A 9,124-nucleotide genomic window follows, 5' to 3' on the forward strand; every position below is an offset into this window, starting at 1 on the left:
ATAACTCTAGAGGCAGGATATCCTTACTAGCTCAGCATAAATAATTGAAGGGACATGCGTTAACTATTAAACTAATCTGAGTTGATTTTAGCAATATGCAACATATAATACTAGATCGATCGTGATTATCTGATTTAAATAGTATTAAGGGACCTAGCATGATAATCCAATTTCCCGAAAATATTATATTTGTTAGGCGTGATAGAACAATCAGATTTAGTTAGTTTAACAGTTCATAAAAAGGGCGAGGAAAGCAATTAAATCATCAAGAAGGGGCACATTACGACGCACCCTTGAGAGGTGCGTCACGGTTCTCAGAAAATTAACCACTTTGACTTTGCTATTTCTCCTTTTTATTTAACGAATCTCAATTATGGGACAGGATACGTTCTGTTCGATTTATGGATCGATTGCGGCAGAACGCGTGAACAATTTCGCAGCGTGAGGCTTAGGCTAAGGGTTGGAGTCAATACTCAGAATATAATTGTGTGTTGTGTGTGTCCTTTTCACGTCGAATTTGGGGCTGTATTTATAGGGAAGAGTTCGTGAAAAGATAGAATTGCAGAGTTCTAATCCACAAAGAATTAGGAAAAAACACGTACCCAGGTATTTTCAGCGCCCAGGCCTGGGCGCCGAAGATTTCGGCGCCCAGAGCCAGGCGTTGAAAATAGGGTCTGGGCTGTTTTCTTAGTCAGATTCGGATTCCTGAAATCCGTAGTGTTTGAGACTTAATCGAGTCTTTTAGTGCGTATCAATTTCATGACGGAATGCGTCTGGGCCCGTTACGAACTCTAGGCTCGTTAGGATTTTAATTAATACGTAACTCTTATTTCCGAATCATATTAGGAATAGGATTCTCGCAGTTTTTTATCTCATTTAGGATTTATGTTGGAGTGCAACACCTAATTCTGACAGGTTTCTATCTTTTATGACTTGCCACTTTTAGAAGCTACCTTTTACGGCAGTTACTATTTTTAGCAGGTTTCTGAAGGAAATAATGCCCTTGGTCCAAGTATGCATTCTATGTTAAGTCTAATAAATGCGGTTCAGTATTAATTAACAAGTTAATAATTCAGTGAGATCAAGTGAGCTGAATGCCTAGCTAGAGGCCGCTTCAGTTCAAGTGGAATTAATGATATTAATCCACAGCTTACTCTTGACTGAACCCGTAGGGTCACACAAATAGTACGTAAACGGATCAAGTATTTGATGGCATTAAATACTCCATCTATGGATATTCGGAATCGACGGATCTTGGTTTCAGTGGGAGCTGAGATCGTCACAGGCAAGAAATGAATACTCCGGAAACGATGATATTGCCGGAAACGGAAATATGGATCGTATCGGAAATATAAATATTATCCAAGTCGTAGATGTTGCCGGAAACGGAAACATGGTACGTATCGGAAAATATTATCGGAAATGGAAATATTGCCGGAATCGGAAATATTGCCGGAAACGGAAATATTGTCAGAATCGGAAATATTATCGGAATCGGAAAATAATTCCGGAAACGGAAATATTAAATATTTGTTCGAAACGGAAATTAATTTCGGAATCGGAAATATTAAATGTTGTTCGTATCGGAAATGAATTCCGGAATCGGGAATTTAATCGGAAGCGTATCGTACGAATTAGCATCGGACGAGGCCCGCTAGACGAAGGCCCAGCACGAAGCCAGGCCATCGCCCAGCGAGCCGCACGCAACGCACGCCTCGACCAGGCCCAGCGCAAGGCCAGGCCCAGCCAAGGGCGCGCGCGCGCACGCAGCACCGCACATGGGCTGTGCGCTTGTCGTGGGCCGCAAGGCCTGCGCGGGTGCACGGCTTGTGCGATGCGTATGCCGGAAATCCTAATTCTATTGGGATTCGTGCGAAGATTAAAATCCTAATCTTATTAGAATTGCTTTGTTATTTAGAGTCCTAATAAAGTTCTAATTAACAAATCCACATCCTAGTAGGATTACAATTCCTTTTCCATACCTCTATAAATAAGGGCCTAGGGGTCATTATTTATACATAAGTTTTCAAGTATTCAAAACTAGGATTTTAAAGCAGAAAAATCAGCCATAACTCTTGCCCATTTTAGCCGAAAATAATAGTACCTTAAGGGCGATTCTAGTTGGTCAATCTTAAGGCGGATCCGGACGTGTTGTGGACTATCTACGGAGGGAAGACACTTGGAGTCCTAAAAGACTTGTTCTTGTTCGGTTCGGGCGCAGCTAGGGAAGGCACGCAACAAAGAGTATGCATCTAAATTATGCTATATGATTATGTGTAAATAATATGTATTCCTGGCTAAATGGTTTTTCCGCATGATTTATGAATTGTCATATGTATCATAACCTAACAGTTTCCATAAATAGCAGGTTTCGGGTGAAATGAAAAGGGGAATTGAGATTCGTTTATTTTATAGGAGATGCGTTGTCAAGTGGAGATTTATGTTTTCATCATCGAACCTTTCCCTTTCGGGAATGAGGATAAAAGTAGGTGTCTACACCGTGCAACGCACGGCTACTACTAAAACAATTTATTATTTTAATAGTAACTAAAAGACTTGTGATATTAGAAAAATATAAAAGTGAAAGGATATATGAAAAAGTATAAATTCAAAGTTGTGTAAAAAAAAAATATTCAAATGAACTAAATTTGCATATTACTATACAAAGTTAAAAATTATAGTTGTTTACTTGTATGTATAACGATCTAACAACGTTAACCAAACCCGAATGACTCAAGACTAATTTTCGAAAAAGACCCGAGCATAACCGAGTTAGTCAAATACAACATATTTTGAATTGAGTAAAATCTTGATAAATAAACTTATATGTTAGTCTATTTACCGTGTATTATTATTTTAATTAACATTCTTACTTACCAGTTACCATGTATTATATTATTAATCGTAGACTAACATTAGAAGTTCATTTATCAATATTTTTTATATTTCTTATCAAATTAAAAAGTTATAATAATGCATTAATAAAATTTTATCATAAAGGAAAAATAATATTGATTTAGTTTTCCTCCAATAATATATTATGCAGTACACATCTATGGTAATTAAAATATATTTTTATCTTAGTTTCCTAAAAAAACGTAATGTAATTTACTTATTTTAAAGTAATAAATAAAAAATATTTTGGCGGGAAAAATCGCACCAGGAAATGACACGTGTCATTCCTGGTGTCTCTTTTAGTATACAGTAATAGATGACCGAGTTAGGTTTAGTTCACCTTATTTCCACTTATTTAAGGAAAATAAATTCAGATAAGATAAGGTTAGGAAAAATAAATGTTAATTAAATACAGTTTATAACTAAAATAAGTTTAGGTAAGTTCTAATAGTCCAGATAACTTTAGATAACTAAAATCGGGTAAGTAGAATACAACTTTTGGTCGCTCAAATGAGTTAGATATATTTTTGTAAAATGTACGTAGTATGTAGTAATATGTACTCCCTCCGTCCCGGAATACTCGACCCGGTTTGACCGGCACAGAGTTTAAGGGACTTGAATTGACTTATTTAATTTAATAGGTAGTAATTGACAAAAGCCGGTTATCGTGACATAAAGGGAGTGCAATTATGTTTGACCACGACGGCCATAGGTTCCCTTATGATCCCTGGTGTGGGGATCTCTCAACATACACCCGCAAGGTAGAGATTGAGGGTTCGGGGGACTGTAACTACCGAGAGGAGTACTTCGCTCGTCGATAACTCTAGAGGCAGGATATCCTTACTAGCTCAGCATAAATAATTGAAGGGACATGCGTTAACTATTAAACTAATCTGAGTTGATTTTAGCAATATGCAACATATAATACTAGATCGATCGTGATTATCTGATTTAAATAGTATTAAGGGACCTAGCATGATAATCCAATTTCCCGAAAATATTATATTTGTTAGGCGTGATAGAACAATCAGATTTAGTTAGTTTAACAGTTCATAAAAAGGGCGAGGAAAGCAATTAAATCATCAAGAAGGGGCACATTACGACGCACCCTTGAGAGGTGCGTCACGGTTCTCAGAAAATTAACCACTTTGACTTTGCTATTTCTCCTTTTTATTTAACGAATCTCAATTATGGGACAGGATACGTTCTGTTCGATTTATGGATCGATTGCGGCAGAACGCGTGAACAATTTCGCAGCGTGAGGCTTAGGCTAAGGGTTGGAGTCAATACTCAGAATATAATTGTGTGTTGTGTGTGTCCTTTTCACGTCGAATTTGGGGCTGTATTTATAGGGAAGAGTTCGTGAAAAGATAGAATTGCAGAGTTCTAATCCACAAAGAATTAGGAAAAAACACGTACCCAGGTATTTTCAGCGCCCAGGCCTGGGCGCCGAAGATTTCGGCGCCCAGAGCCAGGCGTTGAAAATAGGGTCTGGGCTGTTTTCTTAGTCAGATTCGGATTCCTGAAATCCGTAGTGTTTGAGACTTAATCGAGTCTTTTAGTGCGTATCAATTTCATGACGGAATGCGTCTGGGCCCGTTACGAACTCTAGGCTCGTTAGGATTTTAATTAATACGTAACTCTTATTTCCGAATCATATTAGGAATAGGATTCTCGCAGTTTTTTATCTCATTTAGGATTTATGTTGGAGTGCAACACCTAATTCTGACAGGTTTCTATCTTTTATGACTTGCCACTTTTAGAAGCTACCTTTTACGGCAGTTACTATTTTTAGCAGGTTTCTGAAGGAAATAATGCCCTTGGTCCAAGTATGCATTCTATGTTAAGTCTAATAAATGCGGTTCAGTATTAATTAACAAGTTAATAATTCAGTGAGATCAAGTGAGCTGAATGCCTAGCTAGAGGCCGCTTCAGTTCAAGTGGAATTAATGATATTAATCCACAGCTTACTCTTGACTGAACCCGTAGGGTCACACAAATAGTACGTAAACGGATCAAGTATTTGATGGCATTAAATACTCCATCTATGGATATTCGGAATCGACGGATCTTGGTTTCAGTGGGAGCTGAGATCGTCACAGGCAAGAAATGAATACTCCGGAAACGATGATATTGCCGGAAACGGAAATATGGATCGTATCGGAAATATAAATATTATCCAAGTCGTAGATGTTGCCGGAAACGGAAACATGGTACGTATCGGAAAATATTATCGGAAATGGAAATATTGCCGGAATCGGAAATATTGCCGGAAACGGAAATATTGTCAGAATCGGAAATATTATCGGAATCGGAAAATAATTCCGGAAACGGAAATATTAAATATTTGTTCGAAACGGAAATTAATTTCGGAATCGGAAATATTAAATGTTGTTCGTATCGGAAATGAATTCCGGAATCGGGAATTTAATCGGAAGCGTATCGTACGAATTAGCATCGGACGAGGCCCGCTAGACGAAGGCCCAGCACGAAGCCAGGCCATCGCCCAGCGAGCCGCACGCAACGCACGCCTCGACCAGGCCCAGCGCAAGGCCAGGCCCAGCCAAGGGCGCGCGCGCGCACGCAGCACCGCACATGGGCTGTGCGCTTGTCGTGGGCCGCAAGGCCTGCGCGGGTGCACGGCTTGTGCGATGCGTATGCCGGAAATCCTAATTCTATTGGGATTCGTGCGAAGATTAAAATCCTAATCTTATTAGAATTGCTTTGTTATTTAGAGTCCTAATAAAGTTCTAATTAACAAATCCACATCCTAGTAGGATTACAATTCCTTTTCCATACCTCTATAAATAAGGGCCTAGGGGTCATTATTTATACATAAGTTTTCAAGTATTCAAAACTAGGATTTTAAAGCAGAAAAATCAGCCATAACTCTTGCCCATTTTAGCCGAAAATAATAGTACCTTAAGGGCGATTCTAGTTGGTCAATCTTAAGGCGGATCCGGACGTGTTGTGGACTATCTACGGAGGGAAGACACTTGGAGTCCTAAAAGACTTGTTCTTGTTCGGTTCGGGCGCAGCTAGGGAAGGCACGCAACAAAGAGTATGCATCTAAATTATGCTATATGATTATGTGTAAATAATATGTATTCCTGGCTAAATGGTTTTTCCGCATGATTTATGAATTGTCATATGTATCATAACCTAACAGTTTCCATAAATAGCAGGTTTCGGGTGAAATGAAAAGGGGAATTGAGATTCGTTTATTTTATAGGAGATGCGTTGTCAAGTGGAGATTTATGTTTTCATCATCGAACCTTTCCCTTTCGGGAATGAGGATAAAAGTAGGTGTCTACACCGTGCAACGCACGGCTACTACTAAAACAATTTATTATTTTAATAGTAACTAAAAGACTTGTGATATTAGAAAAATATAAAAGTGAAAGGATATATGAAAAAGTATAAATTCAAAGTTGTGTAAAAAAAAAATATTCAAATGAACTAAATTTGCATATTACTATACAAAGTTAAAAATTATAGTTGTTTACTTGTATGTATAACGATCTAACAACGTTAACCAAACCCGAATGACTCAAGACTAATTTTCGAAAAAGACCCGAGCATAACCGAGTTAGTCAAATACAACATATTTTGAATTGAGTAAAATCTTGATAAATAAACTTATATGTTAGTCTATTTACCGTGTATTATTATTTTAATTAACATTCTTACTTACCAGTTACCATGTATTATATTATTAATCGTAGACTAACATTAGAAGTTCATTTATCAATATTTTTTATATTTCTTATCAAATTAAAAAGTTATAATAATGCATTAATAAAATTTTATCATAAAGGAAAAATAATATTGATTTAGTTTTCCTCCAATAATATATTATGCAGTACACATCTATGGTAATTAAAATATATTTTTATCTTAGTTTCCTAAAAAAACGTAATGTAATTTACTTATTTTAAAGTAATAAATAAAAAATATTTTGGCGGGAAAAATCGCACCAGGAAATGACACGTGTCATTCCTGGTGTCTCTTTTAGTATACAGTAATAGATGACCGAGTTAGGTTTAGTTCACCTTATTTCCACTTATTTAAGGAAAATAAATTCAGATAAGATAAGGTTAGGAAAAATAAATGTTAATTAAATACAGTTTATAACTAAAATAAGTTTAGGTAAGTTCTAATAGTCCAGATAACTTTAGATAACTAAAATCGGGTAAGTAGAATACAACTTTTGGTCGCTCAAATGAGTTAGATATATTTTTGTAAAATGTACGTAGTATGTAGTAATATGTACTCCCTCCGTCCCGGAATACTCGACCCGGTTTGACCGGCACAGAGTTTAAGGGACTTGAATTGACTTATTTAATTTAATAGGTAGTAATTGACAAAAGCCGGTTATCGTGACATAAAGGGAGTGCAATTATGTTTGACCACGACGGCCATAGGTTCCCTTATGATCCCTGGTGTGGGGATCTCTCAACATACACCCGCAAGGTAGAGATTGAGGGTTCGGGGGACTGTAACTACCGAGAGGAGTACTTCGCTCGTCGATAACTCTAGAGGCAGGATATCCTTACTAGCTCAGCATAAATAATTGAAGGGACATGCGTTAACTATTAAACTAATCTGAGTTGATTTTAGCAATATGCAACATATAATACTAGATCGATCGTGATTATCTGATTTAAATAGTATTAAGGGACCTAGCATGATAATCCAATTTCCCGAAAATATTATATTTGTTAGGCGTGATAGAACAATCAGATTTAGTTAGTTTAACAGTTCATAAAAAGGGCGAGGAAAGCAATTAAATCATCAAGAAGGGGCACATTACGACGCACCCTTGAGAGGTGCGTCACGGTTCTCAGAAAATTAACCACTTTGACTTTGCTATTTCTCCTTTTTATTTAACGAATCTCAATTATGGGACAGGATACGTTCTGTTCGATTTATGGATCGATTGCGGCAGAACGCGTGAACAATTTCGCAGCGTGAGGCTTAGGCTAAGGGTTGGAGTCAATACTCAGAATATAATTGTGTGTTGTGTGTGTCCTTTTCACGTCGAATTTGGGGCTGTATTTATAGGGAAGAGTTCGTGAAAAGATAGAATTGCAGAGTTCTAATCCACAAAGAATTAGGAAAAAACACGTACCCAGGTATTTTCAGCGCCCAGGCCTGGGCGCCGAAGATTTCGGCGCCCAGAGCCAGGCGTTGAAAATAGGGTCTGGGCTGTTTTCTTAGTCAGATTCGGATTCCTGAAATCCGTAGTGTTTGAGACTTAATCGAGTCTTTTAGTGCGTATCAATTTCATGACGGAATGCGTCTGGGCCCGTTACGAACTCTAGGCTCGTTAGGATTTTAATTAATACGTAACTCTTATTTCCGAATCATATTAGGAATAGGATTCTCGCAGTTTTTTATCTCATTTAGGATTTATGTTGGAGTGCAACACCTAATTCTGACAGGTTTCTATCTTTTATGACTTGCCACTTTTAGAAGCTACCTTTTACGGCAGTTACTATTTTTAGCAGGTTTCTGAAGGAAATAATGCCCTTGGTCCAAGTATGCATTCTATGTTAAGTCTAATAAATGCGGTTCAGTATTAATTAACAAGTTAATAATTCAGTGAGATCAAGTGAGCTGAATGCCTAGCTAGAGGCCGCTTCAGTTCAAGTGGAATTAATGATATTAATCCACAGCTTACTCTTGACTGAACCCGTAGGGTCACACAAATAGTACGTAAACGGATCAAGTATTTGATGGCATTAAATACTCCATCTATGGATATTCGGAATCGACGGATCTTGGTTTCAGTGGGAGCTGAGATCGTCACAGGCAAGAAATGAATACTCCGGAAACGATGATATTGCCGGAAACGGAAATATGGATCGTATCGGAAATATAAATATTATCCAAGTCGTAGATGTTGCCGGAAACGGAAACATGGTACGTATCGGAAAATATTATCGGAAATGGAAATATTGCCGGAATCGGAAATATTGCCGGAAACGGAAATATTGTCAGAATCGGAAATATTATCGGAATCGGAAAATAATTCCGGAAACGGAAATATTAAATATTTGTTCGAAACGGAAATTAATTTCGGAATCGGAAATATTAAATGTTGTTCGTATCGGAAATGAATTCCGGAATCGGGAATTTAATCGGAAGCGTATCGTACGAATTAGCATCGGACGAGGCCCGCTAGACGAAGGCCCAGCACGAAGCCAGGCCATCGCCCAGCGAGCCG

Source organism: Spinacia oleracea, chromosome 6 (assembly GCF_020520425.1).
Source record: "Spinacia oleracea cultivar Varoflay chromosome 6, BTI_SOV_V1, whole genome shotgun sequence".
In the NCBI taxonomy this organism is placed as follows: domain Eukaryota; kingdom Viridiplantae; phylum Streptophyta; class Magnoliopsida; order Caryophyllales; family Amaranthaceae; genus Spinacia; species Spinacia oleracea.